The sequence below is a fragment of the Vicia villosa genome, linkage group LG6, assembly GCF_029867415.1.
Source record: "Vicia villosa cultivar HV-30 ecotype Madison, WI linkage group LG6, Vvil1.0, whole genome shotgun sequence".
NCBI lineage: Eukaryota > Viridiplantae > Streptophyta > Magnoliopsida > Fabales > Fabaceae > Vicia > Vicia villosa.
Window position 1 is genome coordinate 101,896,077 of NC_081185.1, and position 19,176 is coordinate 101,915,252.

At 32.5% G+C, this 19,176-nt stretch overlaps 2 long non-coding RNA genes across 13 annotated transcripts; both read left to right on the plus strand.

Moving 5' to 3' along the window:
- Positions 1 to 630: 630 nt before the first annotated feature.
- Positions 631 to 4,764, plus strand: LOC131609426 (uncharacterized). Of its 3 annotated transcripts, none has more exons than XR_009286176.1 (5): positions 631 to 1,239; positions 1,420 to 1,830; positions 2,142 to 2,225; positions 2,419 to 3,117; positions 3,312 to 4,764. It is a non-coding gene; the product is annotated as an uncharacterized LOC131609426 (long non-coding RNA). The 3 variants fall into 3 exon arrangements; XR_009286177.1 differs by having other exon boundaries at positions 1,767 to 1,830; positions 3,312 to 4,763; XR_009286174.1 differs by having other exon boundaries at positions 631 to 1,830; positions 3,312 to 4,763.
- Positions 4,765 to 5,989: 1,225 nt separating this feature from the next.
- Positions 5,990 to 12,060, plus strand: LOC131609427 (uncharacterized). 10 transcript variants are annotated; one of them, XR_009286182.1, is made up of 14 exons: positions 5,992 to 6,614; positions 6,784 to 6,824; positions 6,907 to 7,003; positions 7,085 to 7,176; positions 7,435 to 7,666; positions 7,761 to 7,868; positions 7,970 to 8,062; positions 8,349 to 8,430; positions 8,566 to 8,675; positions 8,796 to 8,875; positions 8,981 to 9,024; positions 9,892 to 10,008; positions 10,976 to 11,030; positions 11,373 to 12,054. It is a non-coding gene; the product is annotated as an uncharacterized LOC131609427 (long non-coding RNA). The 10 variants fall into 10 exon arrangements; XR_009286183.1 differs by having other exon boundaries at positions 7,807 to 7,868; positions 11,373 to 12,053; XR_009286184.1 differs by having other exon boundaries at positions 7,835 to 7,868; positions 11,373 to 12,053.
- Positions 12,061 to 19,176: the final 7,116 nt, after the last annotated feature.

Sequence of the window (19,176 nt, forward strand, 5' to 3'; positions counted from 1 at the left end):
GATGTCGTTTGAGAAAAATGGACGGAAAAGACTAACGTGGACCTTTTTGAATAATTAAAGGACCACTTTAATACTTTTAAAGATAAGGGACCAGAATGTATCTTGGGGTATAATTAAGAGACCAAAAATTAAAATTTGATTTTTTTCGAAATAAATACAAATCATAAAAATTATTATATTTCTTTATAAAATACAATTAACAATTAACTATACTAAGCTATTTGATCTATTTTTTTCTCTAAAAGAAAATCAACGATACTTATTAATTAAAAAAAAATACTTTTTTCAATATATAAAGCATATGAAATAACCTATTTTTTTAATCACAACCAACAATTAAGTATACTAATCATTTTAATTTTTTTAATATATAAAGCATTAAAAAAAAATCTATTTATCTCTAAAAAGTAATTAACAATAATTATTAATTAAAATTTTAATTTTAATCTATCATATAAGAAAATTAGGTGTTCTTAAAAACCCCTAATTACCCTTATTATCCCATAGTCATCCACGTGGTACTATTTAGCATTAAACAACCTGATTTTCCATTGTTTCAAAACTCATTAATTATAATTTATTATAAAAAAATTAAAACTTAATAAAACCCATTCTCATTCGACCCAGAGCAAAACAGTTTCACCTATTTTGAACAAACTGTCCATCACTTATCAGCCACGACACCTCCATGTTTTCAAGCTACATCATCTCTTTCTCTTTCTATTTCTCTTCCTTCTTCATATTTTTTCAATCCGACTCTTTCTCTTTCTCCTCCATCTTCATCTTTTCCAAATTCGAAAATTAATTCCTACTTCTCTTTCTCTTCGTCTTCATGTTCATCAATAATATCTTCATGATGAATACAGAAGGTTTATTAGGGTTATGAGCGAGATTTGTGGATTTGGTTGAAGGAAATACACGGCTGGTTTTGTGATGTGTTCCATTTTTTGATGTTTATCCCAAAAATTTCTCCCAAATTTAGTTTTTCTTTGACTTCATTATTGGAGTTTTAGTTCAGTGTTTAGATTTGCAAGTCTCAACTTTTGGGGTCGAAGAATCAGAGGGCGGTGTTGGTGAAATCAGAATTACATTGTAGTAATGAGCAGTTGTTGCGGTTTGAGATCTAATTTCGTCATCATGGAAACCGAACTCAATAGTAGGAGTACTAGAGGAAGAGAGGTTTTGGTACCATTTTTGGTTCCACTGTTAATCCTAGATCACTCAGGTTTCAACCTTCTGGTTTGTCTTCTATTCCTGGAAACTTTAATTTCTCAGTTATTCCAATTTTGAGTCTGATTTTATAGCTCTTTGTTTATCTCTCTCCCCATCAATGCTTTAGGGTTTTACCTTTATTGATTTCATGAATGGTTTTCTCTCTCTTATTCTTGATTTTAAGTTATTTTCATAATCAATGAACAGGTTTATTTTGTACAAAAATTGGCACGATCCTGTTCGTGGCGTGGTTACTGGTGACATGATTAGGGAATGATATATATATATATATATATATATATATATATATATATATATATATATATATATATATATATATATATATATATATATATATATATAGACACACACGATTTCAACTTTTAGTAGTGCCATTTTAAACTTCATGTCCTATTTCTGCAGAGATTTGTTGGTTTCGTTTGCAGGGAAACAGGAAGGAAGCCGCAAAGGATTATATTTTATAGTATACATTTTAAAAATAATATCATGATATATCTAAATGATGAAATCTAAATGAACTACTGATTTTACAGGGATTGTGTAAGTGAAGGACAGTCTTACCAGGTTCTACTATACGAACTGGATGCGTTTCAGAAGGTTTGAACTGTTGACTCACTCTTACTGTTATTATTTAACAAGCATAATTTTTTGTGAATTACATATCCTTTGACAATATTGATCTTACTTAAAAAATAACATCAAATAACTCGCATATGAGTCGTGCAACGAGAATAATAAAAGAGAAACTTCAAACTTGCACAAACTTATATTTGGGGAGACAATGTGGCTTTGGTTGTTGTGTTTTGTTCGTTTGATTGATGTATGCTTGTTTTGAGTAAATATAAGAGTTTTTTTATATCATGGATTTAGTTTTAATGATGCTGACTTTGACGTTGGTTGATTTGCAGGGTTACTTTGTTCTCCTCTTGTGGATGCCAGTTTATTTCAAAAGCACAACTACATGTCACTCAATCGTCCGTAAATTGATGCAGGTATGTCAAACGGTAGCTATAACGGGGCTATATGGCTCTCTTGCCTGCAGAGCTTTAATGTACTGTTATTTTTTGGTGATTCATGAAAGACAATACCGGAAGCAATTTTAGACCGGAAGCAATTATGCCTTAGTTTAATCAAATTGAATTTAAGTGATATAGTATTGTGGTGATGTGTTTTTCTACTTTATAGGCGTTGGCGGACGGTTTTCCGGATAATTGTGAAGTTGTTCTGACCTGTCATGCATTTTCTAATTTGTTTGAATTTCAATGACAAACTGGAGATAATTATGCGGTCCACATCTGTACCCTGGGGACGTACGGGTATCCACATCTTGCCATGTGAAAATTTAACTCGGGAGAGCAGTCTGATAGGCTCATGGGGATTGATGGAAATCGTTATAACATGTAGTGGCGCATAGCAAAATTGGAAGTTGTGGAGAAGTCGTGTTTGCTTGGTGGTGTTTTTTCGCGTGATTCTGTAATTTAATCTTTTTTCCTTTTAATGACCAAAATACTGTGAGAAGCTGTGCAGCTTCATTGTTTTTTTTAAATCTTGCGGCGAATCAAGTTGCTGTTTATGATTTTAGTTTAGGTGAAAACAAAGTCCTATACTGGTTTTTCATAATGGGAGGGTGTTATGACTTCTAAGTCCTAACTGTTATGTACATGTTTGCATATGATGGGGAGAAAAACCTATTTACTACCGGCTCTCTTCTTCAAAACAAGCTTGAGTTTGAGATTGTATTAAAGGAGGCTAGATCTAACAGGTAGAAATTATTATCTCTGCCACTCCGCCTTGCTACATCTGCTGTTGTTATTGCTTGTGTTGTAGCCGCTGGGTTCAGTCTCGATTCCAAGTTCGGTGGAAATCAAAATGTAGCAGTTGTAGGTGAGGTTGCTTTGGGCGTTGTTGGCGGTTACTGTATGAAAATTTTGTCATAAATTCACTCTATATAACACCATTCATATATTACATGGAGTATAATTATATTATGCATTGGTTCAACGCAACCGCTTGGTTTAATGTCTTAAATATGACTTCAATTTAGTTTCACTAATGCATTATATCACTTCAATTTGCAGGTCCATGGTGGAACAAACTTTGAAAGAACAAGCAAGTAATTGTTCAAATTGGATGTGATATAATGTACATGGATGTGATATTGCAACTAATTGGACCCTGGATTGTGCTGCCACATCAACTAATTGTTCAAATTGGATGTGATATTCTGTACATGGTGATTGGAGGGAAGTGTCTAAAGAAATTCATGAAGATTGCATGCAATGATTGTACACAACTCAAACAGCCCTACTGGATTTTGATTTTTGGTTCCATTCATTTCTTTCTCTCTAGCTTCCCAATTTCAATTATATTACTTATGTTTCTTTAGCAGCAATTGTCATGTCATTAAGGTAAATAATATTATGATGCTACGATATTTTAGTTTATTTGATATCAATTTGGTATCATCCCTCAGGAGTCTGTCATTTTCGAAGCGAATATTTTCTCGGAAGTGTCACAATGGCTATCTGACGTTTTTGGGTTTCCCTATACATGATTCTGTTTTGCATTGTTCTTAATGATTTTTGATAAATTATTTGGACATTTAAAAGATGGCTTGAAGATTGCTTCAAGGATACTGATATGCAAATATGTCATGCGCGTATCCTTGACCTACAACGCAATGGGCTGCACTGCTCTGATGCGGCTGGAAGCAGTGAACTCATTTTTGCCGCTCCTCTTTTAACTTATAAAAATATGCTCGGTTCAAATGTTGCTACTGGATGAAAGTCAACTACCTTCCATATGATATCTCTCTGCCTGGTTCACATTTTTATATCAGTATACTTTATATGTTTGTAGAATCTAATCCATGTTGGAAAAATGATGTTCTTTATTTTTATTTTTATAGTTTTTATTTTTATATTTTTATAGTTGGAAACATGGTCCACATTCTGTAGTTTAATTTGGCTCCCAAAGATGCTACTGAAGTACCAAATAAGCTAACTCATTGACATGCATGAGATCCTATGCAAAATATTGATTTAGCTAAGTGTAACTTTTCTTCTATATTCCATTATGGTGTATCATTTATAGACACTTTATCAAATCATAAGGATGAGACAGTTAAAAAATAATTTGAGACATCTCTTGTTGAGTTTTATATTCTGTTTAAAGAAGCAGTGGATTGATTCATGATGTGAATATTTTCAAGCTTCAAAGACATATTTTTTTTTTGGGTTAATACTTTCATTGAAGAGCATATATTCTAATGAGATAATACTATTCTAAACAACATTTAAAGTTATAGCAAGTTAAATAAGGTCCTACATATGTTGCCAAACAAGATCACCACATGAAATTAACACATGGTATGTAATTAAGAAAACTAAAGCCTGATAATTTCAAAATTCCCAACTAACTTGCTAACCGAAATTACATCATGAATCAAAATTAAGAATGTTAATCTTAAGTAGTTACAACCATTACATAGTGTTGAATTTGTCAAAAGTAGCGAATTAACTTTCTGGTATCAAGGGAATAAAAATATCATGGTTCGTCTATGCTGGTCACACTAACCTCATTCATAAATAAATGATCTACATGAAATATAGGAACACTGGTATTTGCATTATAATAGAAGTAGTAGAAGTAAATGGCTGTGAATTTTATTGTAAACAACTCATAGTACATTTCTATTACAATCACAATTTTTTTATGGATGTTGGAAAAAATAAAATTCAATGCATAGTGTTTTTCAATTTCTTTAAGTTTTAAATTATTATCTTCATTCTTCTAGCACAATTTAAACTTAATTTGGCAATTATTATTTAAATTAGCAATTCGCAAATATTAGAATATTAACGAAAACATGAAATTCATCAAAATATTTTGATTTAATTATGCATTCAATTGATTTTTTTTTTAAAAATAACAAACTACTTTAGTAAAACAATTTTGTTTTTCTTATTTACATTTTTTTTATATATTTTAATAACACAACGTGCGTACGACATCAGTACCCGTGCAAACACACGGGTAACACATCAGGGTCGTGTGAATGCACGTGTAATCATACCAAAATTTGTGCAAACATATGGATTTTTACATTTTTTGTACAATTAAAGAAAATTTATGTCAGTCGTACTACTGACTTTTTATTTTTGTATATTTTAAACCATAGTCTAAAATTTAATAATACAACATTAAACTTAATTCTTTTAAATCATTCTCTTTTTGAACTTTTATGTAAAGTTATTTTTCTACTGATTTTCTTCTAATTCTAATTTTTAATATTTATTAAACTTTATAAATTTTTTTATTATTACAACTCTATCAACTCTATAAAAAAAAATTTCACAATTGTTTTTTTGCGAAGTATGTGTTTAATAGTTTTTTTTAATAGTAGTAATTTTTAAAATCTTATACAATTATCTTGTCATCCAATTTTTATTTTTTCCAATATTATTTTAATACTTTATAATTTATTAATCCAAATATTTCTATATATTGAAAGAATTATAGACATTAATTTATTATTTATTTAAAAAAAATTATTTTTATTATATTCTAAAAATAAATGCGCGTACCATACCGGTACCCGTGCGAACGCACGGGTATCCCACTAGTTTTTTTCTATATAAAACACATACGAAATTGTCTACTTTCCTCTAAAAACAATTAACATTTAAGTATACTAAGTGAATTAATATTTTTCAATGTATAACGTAAATGAAAAATTGACAAGTCTCTTCAACTGACAATATCTATCATATAAGAAAAGTCTACCATTTGGGACTTTCTTAAGCTATCCACATCAGCAACTCTTCTATGGTTGATCCACATCAGCATCCTCAAAATTAACTTCTTCTTCCACTATGATTCGGCAGTTACATCCTCCTGTTTTTCAATTTCCACTATCATCATAACTACCCTTAAACCCCATCCTCTTTCACGGTTACGAAATTTCCATCTCCCCTTCCAATCTTCTTCTACAGCGGTTTCACAAAACCCTTTCTCTTACAAATAGTTTCTAATTTCTCTGTAACATGGATTCATTAAACTTTCTCTGTCTGTTGCAGTTACAGATACTTTAATTCTCTACCCATCCACGTTCTAAACTGCTACACTTTGGTTGATCAATATACGCCCATCCACGTTCCAATCTTCTTCTTCTACAGCGGTTTCAGACAACCATTTATCTTTCATTGGGCTTCTGATTTATTCGTCTTTTCTCTCTTTCAACTTTGATTTTGATTTAGTTTTCAAAGTTTCAGGTTTCATGGTGTTGGCTCACGCGGAAAAGGAAAGATCCATCGCCGATACAGTTTCTGATGATGCGTCGGTGTTGGTTGTGGTGGACGGAGATTAATACTCTAAAACAGGTTCAGTTTTATATATTTGTTAAATTCCTATGACCTAAGTTTGATGTGGGTTATGCAGGTTCGATGATGAAGCACAAGTTTGCTTGGCCATAAAAAAGAAAGGATGGCAATGAGAGAGATTGATCGGTTCTTTTTAGTATTTTGATTTTGTTTATGCTTTGAATTTCAGGTGGCTGTTCGTTTTGATTTGGGTTTCTAATGTTGTCTCAGGTATAATGCTTAAATTTTTTAACCGCATTAAAGATTGTTTATTCGACGTTGTTGGAATTGAAATTCTGTTGACATTATGCAGGAGGGATAAAGTACGGGAATGGTATAACATGGTATATCTTGCCATCATTTCATTATTTGGATGGGCTTATAGCTTGCCACTTACATTCAGCATTCAGGTATAAATATAATCAACCAATTAACACTTCAGTTTTTAGCAGAAGAATGATAAGTAACACCGGTTTTCAACTCTGATTTAGGATTTTGCGTATCTTTATGATCCAAACAATGAGATTGCTGGAGCGTGAAGCTGAATTTTCTATATTTGTTACATTTTGATTTCAACAAAAGGGTAAATTTCATCTTTCCCTCATCAATTTCATTCAATTATCGTTAGGGTTTGTTTGCACACTCGCAGATCTGTTCAATTTCGGTTCTCTCTTCAGATTTTGAAGTTAATTATTCAGTTATAACACTATTATATTTCTGGATATCTAAATTTGTAGAACAATTCTATGTTATAGTTATATATTTGCATGATTTTAGTCGATTTACTTGATTTTGATTCTCTATTACATAATTGTTGTTGTGTTGATTATCTGTATTTCAGATTGTGATTTAATTTGCGATCATTTTTTGCGGAGGATGGGATTGGAGGAAGAAGTGAGGGGGGAACTTGCAATCGAGAGAGAATTGGGGATTTCAATACAGAGGCTGCTGAATATCCAGGGACTAATGTCGTAGTGGTCAAATTCAATGCTGATGAACCCTGTTGCTGTTGGCCATATTGGTGCGTCGCAACCGCAATTGATTACTTGGAACTGATATTTATTGATAAAAATGTAAGTAACTTTAGAACCAAAATGTCATTTATTTTATCTTAATTATGAATGAATGGCAAATTTCTGTCTTAAACTTCATCTGACAAGGGTATAGTGATTGAATCATCTGATTTGTAAATACACAAATTTTTTATACGGAGATCCTTTTACTTCTTAGAATGCTAACAGACCTCTACCTGTTTGGTTGAAAGATCATGAACCAGTAAGTTCTTTTATTTCAAAGATTACACATTCTTTGTGATCACATAATTTGTTTGCTTGCTTAGAATTAGAAGCTTTAAAGTGCAAAGGTTCTGTTAACAGGGAATGAAGCTTTTGAAGATGCAAAACCTGTAATTGAAGCTTTAAAACGCAAAGGTGTTTTGTCTATAGGATCTCCCTCTTTTTGTTGGGGTGGTGAGTTTCCAATTCCTACTTATCTTCTTCCTACTTCAGAATTTAGTTTTACAACACTTATACTCTTCGCAACAACCTCTTGCGCTAGACTCCGGTGGTGTATCTTTTTTGTTTTTATTTGTTGTAAATTTTGTAATAGCATGTTTGATTCATCAAATAAATGATTTTGATCAAATACTGAGGTGATTGAATGGTGTTGATGTTTCATTTCCCGTTAACTTATTAGCCAAGACCGTGGTAGAACTTGCCAAGTCTAACTTAATTTTGTATTTTCATTTGCATATAGAAATGGACTATTGTTGAAAAGCTGAATGAAGAAGTAGTCAAGGATGGTCAACATCTAAGGCATTTAATTGGCATATGTAAAGGTAATGTAGTAGAAAGCTGGCTTAGTTTGTCTCTTATGAAATATAGTCAGGCATCCCAATTTTCTTCAGTATCTGTTATATTTCACCATTTTTATGTGATTTAGATTTAATTTTTATATATAAACCATGTATCAGAGTTGTAGAAAATATAGCACTTTGTGGGCACTTATTACCACTATTCATGAAAATAAATTGTATCCGCATCTCATAGGCAAGTGGGGGGAACTACTTTAAATGATAATGAGGTAAACTTTCCTGTGAGTAAAACTCATTTACTAGCTCATTTACATTTATATGATAATATGGATCATGCTATTTCTGGCTTTGCTAATGTTCTCTGCTGACCCGTATTCTCGCTTTCATAGAAACCTTCATTTGGTGTACAGAAGAGAAACATGTCCACCATGAAAAGGGGTTATATGAGGTTGAATGGAGAGGTTTTACAGTAAGTTGTTTTTAAGTTAGTTTTTTATTTTCCCTATATTTGTCTTGCTTTAATATGGGATTGCTTTTAACTTATTCACTTTCATCCTACCTTGCATTTCAAAAGAAGTTCACAGCTTCTGTCAAGGAGAAGCTATTCATCAGCTTCAGGTACAGTTCATTATTTTTTGGCATTGTTGATATTTTTCCCTCTGTCGTTTGACGTAGTATGATTATATCTAAATTACCATGGATAAAATATTCTTTGAGTTGTTGTATCTCTTTGGTTTTGTATTCAGTTGTTTTGATTTTGAGTGAACCACCATCCATAGATATAGGAATTGCAATGTGGGTATCTAGCAGCACTATATCTCTGAAACTTTGGTTCTGCAGTTCAGGCAGCATAATGAATTTGGAAACTTAACCAAATAGAGACATGCATTCAATACTATTAGGCTGAAATGAACCACCACTTCTTTTTTTGACCTGTTGTGCCAGCTTCATTGCTACTGTAAATTATTAATAGGATGGAAAGTCTGCTCTGCAAATGTTGAGCTGACTGAGCAACTATGTATTAGTTTCTGACTTGTATTCTTGACCATGGTTTGAGGCTTGAGCTATGAGGCTTTTTTAATGGGCTGTTTTAGACATTATGTTAAGTATACCTTAATACACACCATAACCCGTGGAGAACTATTCTCCTAGAAGCTTAAGTTGTTAGGTAATAGGTAGTGGTAATATATTTTTTTTAATCTTTAACATGCTTCCTTACATTAGAACTCTGAGCTTGAAGCATGGGTAATGCACATACCTGTTATACCTTGTGCTACATTTAACTTATTTACAAAGAATATTGTAGTAGATTCAAGCTCTTAAAAACACGGTAATTGGTTTTTTAACAACAGGCCGTCCAACTCTCTCTTAAACCTTAGGCTTTTTGGTGGAGATACAAGAATGCTCTTACACCTCTTGAAAAAAGAAATAGTTTGTCTGCTGAATTCAGTTTTGCTCAATTTCTGATGTTGGTGCTACCTGTAGATTTTGTCATGAAGATCAGAGAAATAGTTGTTACAGACAACACAACGTTGGAACCCGGGAAATCTACAGGCGGTGGACTCTTCATTCCCGCAAAAGTGTGGAGGGTCTCAAGTGCAGGTTAGCTTCCTTTTGCTTTTTTTTTTTCTGGATTTTATGTTCACCTGTGGTTATAAAAGGCCTTTGAATATTATATAATGGTAGAGATATTGCCTTTTTCAATAGGTAATAATAGATCTGTGTAATACTACTCTGACATTTGATTTTGGTTTGAATTTTGTTATGATTGTAATCTGGGAGTGGAATTAGCATTTTATTCAAAGAGTATTCAATTATGAGTCATCTTTTTCCGCCGCAATGTTGTTAACTATTGCTTTTTATTTGCAGTTAGTAATTTTGTTTTAGGAAGAAAACTGTTAGTTAGTTTACTGAGATGTAAGACAATTAGTGAATTGAAAAGTGTTAGTAGGAGTTAGGACAGTTAGGATTAGTTTGAAATTCAGTTCGCTGACAATTAATTAAAAGTTGGTTAGCATGTTTGGAAAATAGTTGGAGTGTTTTATCCAAACTTTGAAGTTAGATATAAAACCAGATGCAGTTGCAATGCATTGATAGGTCCTTCATGGGATTACATGTCCTTCACATTTTTCTATTGGATGTGCTTTCCACGGTTATGGTGTAAAGAGCGGGTTGTCTAACGATTGTTTAGTTGCAAATGGGCTAATAAGTTTGTATTATAGATTTGACGAGATAGAAACAACTTTGTCTTACGATATGAGAGAAAAACCACTGATCACATGGAATTCTATGATATCAGGTTGTGTGCAAGCTGGAAAGTCAAGTGACGATGGCCGTAGATGTGTCTTATGTTTTTGAAGATCCTTTGTAGATTAGTTGTATTTTAATCATGTAATTTGTAATTTGAAGTGTCCGATTCCACATAGTTTATGAACCGTTCATTTTCGGCCAACTATTGAAGTCTATTGAAAGTATTATATAATGACTGCTTGAATTTTTTTACTACAAATCCATTTCTCAATGATTCTTTGCTCAGTTTCATGTAAAAAGATATTATTTGTTGTTGCAGTGGGTGGAAGAAACAGGAAAGTTGCTGAGGCTTATGCAAAGAATGGAGGGAAGAGGTTTGTAACTGTTTTGTTTTTTCTTTCTCTTTATTTTTTTCTGTCATTTAATTGGTTTGCGGCTTATGCTTGAGCGTGTCGGTTTTGTATTGTCTGGATTGTATGTGTGGCTGACTTTGTTTATTGGAATCAAAGGGTGTGAATATTGACATAGGTGCAGCAGGGTTGTTTTTTGTAATATGTGTGTATTTGTGATGCAACTTTATTGTGGATATGGTTCGTGTATGATGGGCAATGTATTATATATTAATGTGTATGTATGGATGTGTTTTATTGCTTGAATGAATGGACATAGATTGTAGAATTTAGCTTGGTGTTTGATGCTGTTGTTTTCTTTTGTAGGTTTTGGTGAGTTGAAACATGGCTAGGGTGTAAGCAAAAACGATGCTGAAGTTTGGGATGAGACCATATGGAGAGCTTGAGGAGAAACCTACAAGATGGGAGCTTGAAGTTGGGCATTAGGTCTAGCGTAGCTTTTTCTTTTGGTATAGACATATATAATAGGACTTTGCAATGGATGTGGGAGTAATCATGTGGAGTTGCAGGTATAATCATAAATTTTATTATGTCAAACGAAAAATTATAATGTTTACTTTTGAAAATGTATTATTTAGAAAAGTGCAAAAAGAAGTAGGTCATAATTTACTATCAAATACTCAAATTTTATTGTGTTCACAATTTCTCCTTCACTTAGAGAAACTTGCATCGTACCAGAGGTAATTATATATAACTAATTGTTATGAAGTAGATGAATGAACGTAAAAAGCTATCAAATATTCAACCATTTATAGTATTCCTGAAATAGAGATGTACAAAAATAAAATAAACCTAATAATGATCCAGTTCTAAACTCATGAGTGATCAACCAAGCATAGCATGTGCTCACTCAACAAAAACCTCACTCAAAAATTACAAAAATGATATAAGAAATAATAATCATCATCATTAAAATTCATCACTAAAATTCATGCATAATATTTTAAAATTTTCAAATTTAATTACAGATCGAAGCATTAAGACTAATATTGAATATTAACGCAAGCACAGAGTTATTGATCAAAATTTTGAATATTATCGAAAACATTAAGTTACTAATCCAAAATTTTAATATTAAAAGGAACTTTAAATACTAACGAAAAACAAAGTTACTAATCAAAATAATAAATATTGACGGGAACACAAAATTATTGACAAAATATTGAATACTAACGAGAATATGAAGTTTCTAATCAAAATTTTGAATATTAACGAGAACATGAAGTTACTCATAAATTTTTTGAATATTAACGGGAACAAATTTGGAATATTAACGAGAATACGGAGTTACTGATCAAAATAATGAATATTAGTGGCAACATAAACTTACTGATCAAAATAATGAATATTAGTGGCAACATAAACTTACTGATCAAAATATTGAATATTAACGGGAACATGAAGTTACTGATCAAAATATTCATTATAAAATAGAACATGAATTACTGATCAACATATTGATTATTAAGGAGAACATGAATTCAATATTTAATTTTTTTAATAATATTATTTTTATAACTTTTCCCATTTTAACCCAAATTTAATCTTTTACTAATACCTTTTATTTTCCTCCATCCAAATACGCGAAAACTGATACTTGCGGCTACATTTTTTAGTAATACGCGAATATGGGCTTATAAGACACGGAAACAAGCTCAAACGTTGATGCCCACGCGGATATGGGCTTCAGTACGTGAATTTTTTAAACTTCATATACGGGAATGGTACTATAGTACCTTATCCATACTCTACTAATTTATAACTTTTTCAATTTTAACCAAAATTTAGTCTTTTACTAATACCTTTTATTTTTCTCAATTCAAATGCGCGAAAACGACGGGTACCCGGATCGCGGCGCGCCATAGTGTGATTATATATTAATGGGAACACAGACTTACTGATTAAAATAATGAATATTAACAGGAACATGAAGTTACTGATCAAAATATTAAATATTAACGGGAACAAATTTGGAATATTAACGGGAATACAGAGTTACTGATCAAAATAATGAATATTATCGGGAACGTGAAGTTATTGATCAAAATATTGACTATTAACGGAAACATGAAGTTAATGATCAAAATATTGACTATTAATTGGAACATGAAGTTACTGAATAAAATATTCAATATTAACGAGAACATGAGTTACTGATCGAAATATTGAATATTAACGGGAACATTAACTTACTGATCGAAATATTGAGTATTAAGGGGAAAATAATATTTATTAATCAATATATCCCAAACTTTGGCCGAACCTAATGAAAAGAAATTTCTATATTTTACACATTTGTTTTTAGGACATTTACTTCTACAATTATATCTATATGGAACAAAATAACATTTTTCCTATCATCTTTTCTTTTCCTCAATCACAATGCGCGGAAACGACGGGTACCCGTGCGAACGCACGGGTAAGACACTAGTTGCATCAATATGATTTGTTTGAAGACGTGGTAGATAAGAGGTTTATGTTTAATTGTTTATTCTATTTTTAATCAAGTAGGAATTTGTTAATATGAGATTCTTTAATAAAGGAAATATTACAAAAAAAAAAATTGGGAGGTGTAGCGGGAAAAATCTGAGATCAAAGCTATTGGATTGACTTGACTCGTTATTTCAGTGAAAGTCGCCGCTTTATTGTTTCCAAAGGAAATGAGAAAAGAACAAAGTCGCCGCTTTATTGACATCAATATAATCAACATTCTTTCATCATATTATATTAGCTTTTCTCTGATGTTAAGTATTGAAGTATTATTTTATACAATTTAGATATATGTTGTATTTAGAAGCACATTATAGTATTTATAAGAGATAATATAGTACTTAAAAATGTATTATATTTAAAATAATATAATTTTTAATTTTATTTAAAATAAATATTATGGAGTTTTTTATTTTAATTAAAAAATTCAGTTTAAGATCAGGTAGCCCGAAGCCCATCTTAGATCAGACTTGATAATAATTCTTGAACCCATATTTCATAGGACATTTTTGGTCCAACCTCCACGGCCGGCCGGTTTAAGGTTGGGTAGTCCATTTTGACAATCTATTTTTTTATAAAAAAAAAAAATTAACAATATTAATTGATTTAAAACTTATTTTTTTTAATATATATAAATCACAAGAAATAGTTTTTTTTAAATACAATCAACGATTAAATATACCAATATATTAAAAATTTACTTATTCTCAGCATATAAATCATATTTTATTTAAAAAAAGTTAATAATATTAATTGATTTAAAATTTGATTTATTTTTCAATATATAATTTGTAAGAAATAACTTATGAGGGTAAAGGTAGTGCACCGACGGTGTAAAAAAGATCCAATAGAAACTAATCGTTTTGTCATGTCATATAAACTTTTTTAAAATTACAGTCTGATTTATCCTGATTCATGGTCGTAATTGGTTAACACTATAAAACTTTTTTACACTGTCAGTGCATCACCCATTTTCTCATAACTTATTTATTTAATTGTCTAATTGATTAAAAATTTGAATTTTCTTCAATTAATAAAGCATATCTAAAGATCCACTATTTTTCTCTAAAAGACAATTAACAATACTAATTGATTAAATTGATTATCTTAACATATAAAACATACGAAATTAAGAGAAACATGTTGCAACAAAATATTTTCAAGATAAAATCTTGATATATAAACAAATTTTTAAATTTTTCAATATATTTAAATTAGAAGAAATAATCTTTTTAAAATACAGTGAACAATTAAACATAGTAATAGATTTTTTTTTTCAAAAATATATAAATCATGGTGACATCACCTAAATTGTTCATCGTGAAGTATTAAAATGAGCCATTGGATTAAAGGATTATACAAGATGTTATAATATACCACTCACAGTGAATATTTTCTCTTTTTTTCTCACTCTCATGTCATAGGTTTCCTACCACCATCTCCAGATCATCATGTACTTTCAAATTATAAAGTTTATTTTCTCTTTCTAATAGTCTTATTTTTATTTGCTATCATTGACGTTTAGAAATCTCAAGAAAAATGTTAATTAAAATTTTGGATTGAAAAAATTAGATCAAGCTTTTTGAGTAGTAGAATGATATTAAGTATCTAATAATGTGTCACTCTTATCTTTCATTATCCATCTTTTGATAGTTTTTCAATAATTTTTTAAAAATTGACATTTTTGTAATCATGAATACATTTAGATTTTGAAGAGTTATATCTCTGTGAAATTTTGTTCTAGGACACAATAGCATTTTAAAATTTCTCCTTTCTTAGTTAGATGCCCAATTCCAATCTAATAAATATAATCTATTCTTTGGATTGCAATTCTAACTTTTATGAATTGTTCTTGTCAATCTTTTTTGATAAATACTATTGAAGAGTAATTCAATATTCAGAAGATGAGCATTAGAAGTTCTGATGTGGGTTGATCTTCTGATGGCTACTCAGAAGATGTTGTGATCTTCTGATGGTTACTCAGAAGATGTTGTTGACCAGAAAATGTTATCTTCTGGGTCCCATTAGCTTAGCTGTTTATTAGTAAGGGTACTTTAATATTTTGTAGTACTGTACTGTTTGTACCTTAAACTTGTTCACTAAGTTTAGTCTGTTAGGGCCTACGTGGCAAGAATTTTCTTTTGTATAAATAGCCTTGTAGTAGCTATCATTTATTATCAATAACTTTATTCTCTCATTAATCTTTGCGCCGTTATTCTCTTTGTCATCTTTATTCTTTGTGCACCAATAATTGGTATCTAGAGCTCCGGTTCCAAACACAGGGAAACACGAGTGAACGTGAGTTTGTGTGACTGTGTGATTGATTTTGTTTCAGGGAAACAAAGTTGTGTTGAATCACATTTTCTCTTGGTTGTTTGTGGGTTGGAAAACACTGTGTGAGTGTGAGTGAAATCTAATTTTTTCTGCACAAGTTTAAAGATGAGTGGAAGCAACTTGAATACCAAACTTCCAGTTCTTGATGGTAAAAATTGGAATAGATGGATGATTCAAATGCGTGTATTATTTGGTGCTCAAGATGTTCTAGATCTTGTCACTGGAGGATATGTTCCGGTTGCAGCGGATGCAACGGAAGAACAAAGAGAAGCGCAGAGAGAGACGAAGAAGAGAGATCAAAAGGCGTTGTTCTTCATCCATCAGTGTGTGGATGTGAATGTGTTTGAGAAGATTGTTGATTCTATGACGTCAAAGGAGGCGTGGGATATACTGGTCAGGTGTTACGGTAGTGACGTATCAGTGAAGAAGGTGAAGCTTCAATCCCTGAGAAAGCAATATGAGAATCTCAACATGAAGAACAATGAGAAAGTCTCTGAGTATATCTCTAGAGTGATTGTGATCACTAATGAGATGAAGGCTTGTGGAGAAACTCTTTCTGAACAAGTAATCATTGAGAAGATATTGAGGTCACTTACTCCTCAATTTGATTATATTGTTGTATCTATTGAACATTCTAAAGATCTGGAAACCATGAGAATAGAAGAGTTGCAAAGCAGTTTAGAAGCACAAGAGTTGCGTCTGACTGAGAGAACTTATGAGAGAGAAGTTGAGCAAGCTCTGAAGGCTTCTTTTGTCAAGAAGGACCAGAAGCATAGACGTGGTGATAGATTCCAGAAGGAAGCCTCAACTTCTGATGAGAAGAGATATCAGAAGGGAAAGGATAAGAAGAAAGTTCAATGTTACTGTTGCAAACAGTTTGGCCATTTTGCTAGAGACTGTTTGGCAAACAAAGGAAGGAGATATGAAGAAGCAAATATAGCGAGAGGAGGTTCAGATGATGAACCTGTGCTATTGATGGCTTCAGAGTCTGACGAAAGATGTTTGTCAGAGTGGTGGTATATGGACACTAGGTGTTCAAATCACTTGACTGGAAACAAACAATGGTTGATAGACTTTGACTTTGAAAGGAGGACAAATATCAGATGTGCTGATAACAAGTACCTGTATGCAGAAGGTATGGGAAATGTCAAATTCAAAGTGAAGAATGGAAAGATTGTTCTGATCAAAGATGTTTGGTATGTTCCTGGAATCAGAAGCAATCTGATGAGTGTAGGTCAGAAGATGAAGAATTTTCTGAAGATGAGTCAGATGGTGAATCTTCTGAAGATGAGTCAGAAGATGAAGAATCTTCTGAAGATGAGTCAGATGGTGAATCTGATTCTGATCCAGATTCTAATGATGATCCAGAATCTGGTGGTAGTCATGATTCTGGAAGGGAAAACTCCGAAGACGTAGAGTTTGGAGGACAAGCTTCTGGTGATGGTCATGAAGGTGGAGACTCTAGAGGTGGTGACTCTGGAGTAGTTGAATCTGACTTAGCTCAAAGGCCACAGAGAGTCAGAACTATACCTAGAAGGTTTGCAGATTTTGACATGTTGCAAGACACAGAAGTTGACTCAGAAGGACAGGTCATTCAGTGTGCCATGTTAGTAGATTCTGAACCAGTGAGTATAGAAGAAGCGCTCAAGAAGAAGGTCTGGATGAATGCCATGAAAGAAGAACTTGAGGCTATAGAAAGAAACAAAACTTGGAAGCTGACAGAACTTCCAAAGAAGAAGAAAGCCATCAGCGTCAGATGGGTTAAGTAAAGCTGAAGCCAGATGGATTAGTTGGTAAACACAAAGTGAGGCTAGGGGCTAGAGGTTTTCTTCAGAAACCTGGACTAGATTACTTTGAGGTGTTTGCTCCTGTAGCTAGACATGAAACAATCAGACTGGTGATTGCGTTAGCTGCGAACAGAAGTTGGTCCTTGATGCATATGGATGTAAAGTCTGCATTTCTGAACGGTCCATTACAAGAGGAGGTATACGTGTCACAACCCCCTGGCTTTGTGAAAAAGAATCAGGAAGGGATGGTGTACAAATTACACAAAGCTCTGTATGGATTGAAGCAAGCACCCAGAGCTTGGAATTTGAAAATTGATTCATTTTTCAAGAAGCAAGGGTTTCAGAAGTGTGAGATGGAATATGGAGTCTATGTGCAACATTCTGGAAGCAATATGATTCTGTTGTGTCTGTATGTTGATGACATATTGCTTACGGGGAGTTGTACAGAAGATCTGATGAAGTTCAATAAGGTGCTGATGAATGAGTTTGAGATTACAGACCTTGGGAAAATGTCATATTTTCTAGGGATGGAGATTTTGTACTCAGAAGATGGTATCATTCTGCATCAGCTGAAGTATGAGTTAGAACTTCTGAAGAAATTCAAGCTGGAGAATTGCAAAGCTGCTGTTACACCGTTAGAAACGAATCAGAAGTTTGACTCTGATTCTGAAGGTGAAGATGTTGATGCTACGATCTTCAAACAGCTGGTTGGTTCTCTAAGGTATTTGTGTAATACTAGGCCTGATATATGCTATGCAGTTGGATTGGTTAGTAGGTTCATAAGTAAACCTAAGTGGTCCCATTACCAAGCTGCTGTCAGAATCTTGAGATATGTCAAGGGAACTCTGAAATATGGCATATTGTTTCCTTCTGGGAGAAAGGAAGAATCAGAATTATTGAGTTATTCTGATTCTGATTGGTGTGGAGACAGAGTTGATAGAAGGAGTACTTCTGGATATTTGTTTATGTTTCTGGGAGGTCCTATTTCTTGGAGTTCCAAGAAGCAACCTGTTGTTGCTCTATCAACCTGTGAAGCTGAGTACATCGCAGGCGCTGTAGCTGCATGTCAAGCTGTGTGGCTTCTGAATCTATTAGAAGATCTGAAGATTAGAGTGAAGAAGCCTCTGAAGCTGATGATTGATAACAAGTATGCAATCAATATTGCCAAGAATCCGGTGTTACATGGAAGAAGCAAGCATATTGAGACTAAGTATCATTTCTTGAGAAGCCAAGTCCAGAATGGAACATTAAAAGTTGTGCACTGCAGCACCCAGAAGCAGATGGCAGATGTTTTGACGAAGGCGATCAAGACGGATCAATTTCTGCTCTTGAGGGATGGAATTGGCGTTGTCATCTTTGATTGAAGAATATGAATTAAGGGATGGTATTGAAGAGTAATTCAATATTCAAAATATGAGCATCAGAAGTTCTGATGTGGGCTGATCTTCTGATGGTTACTCAGAAGATGTTGTGATCTTCTGATGGTTACTCAGAAGATG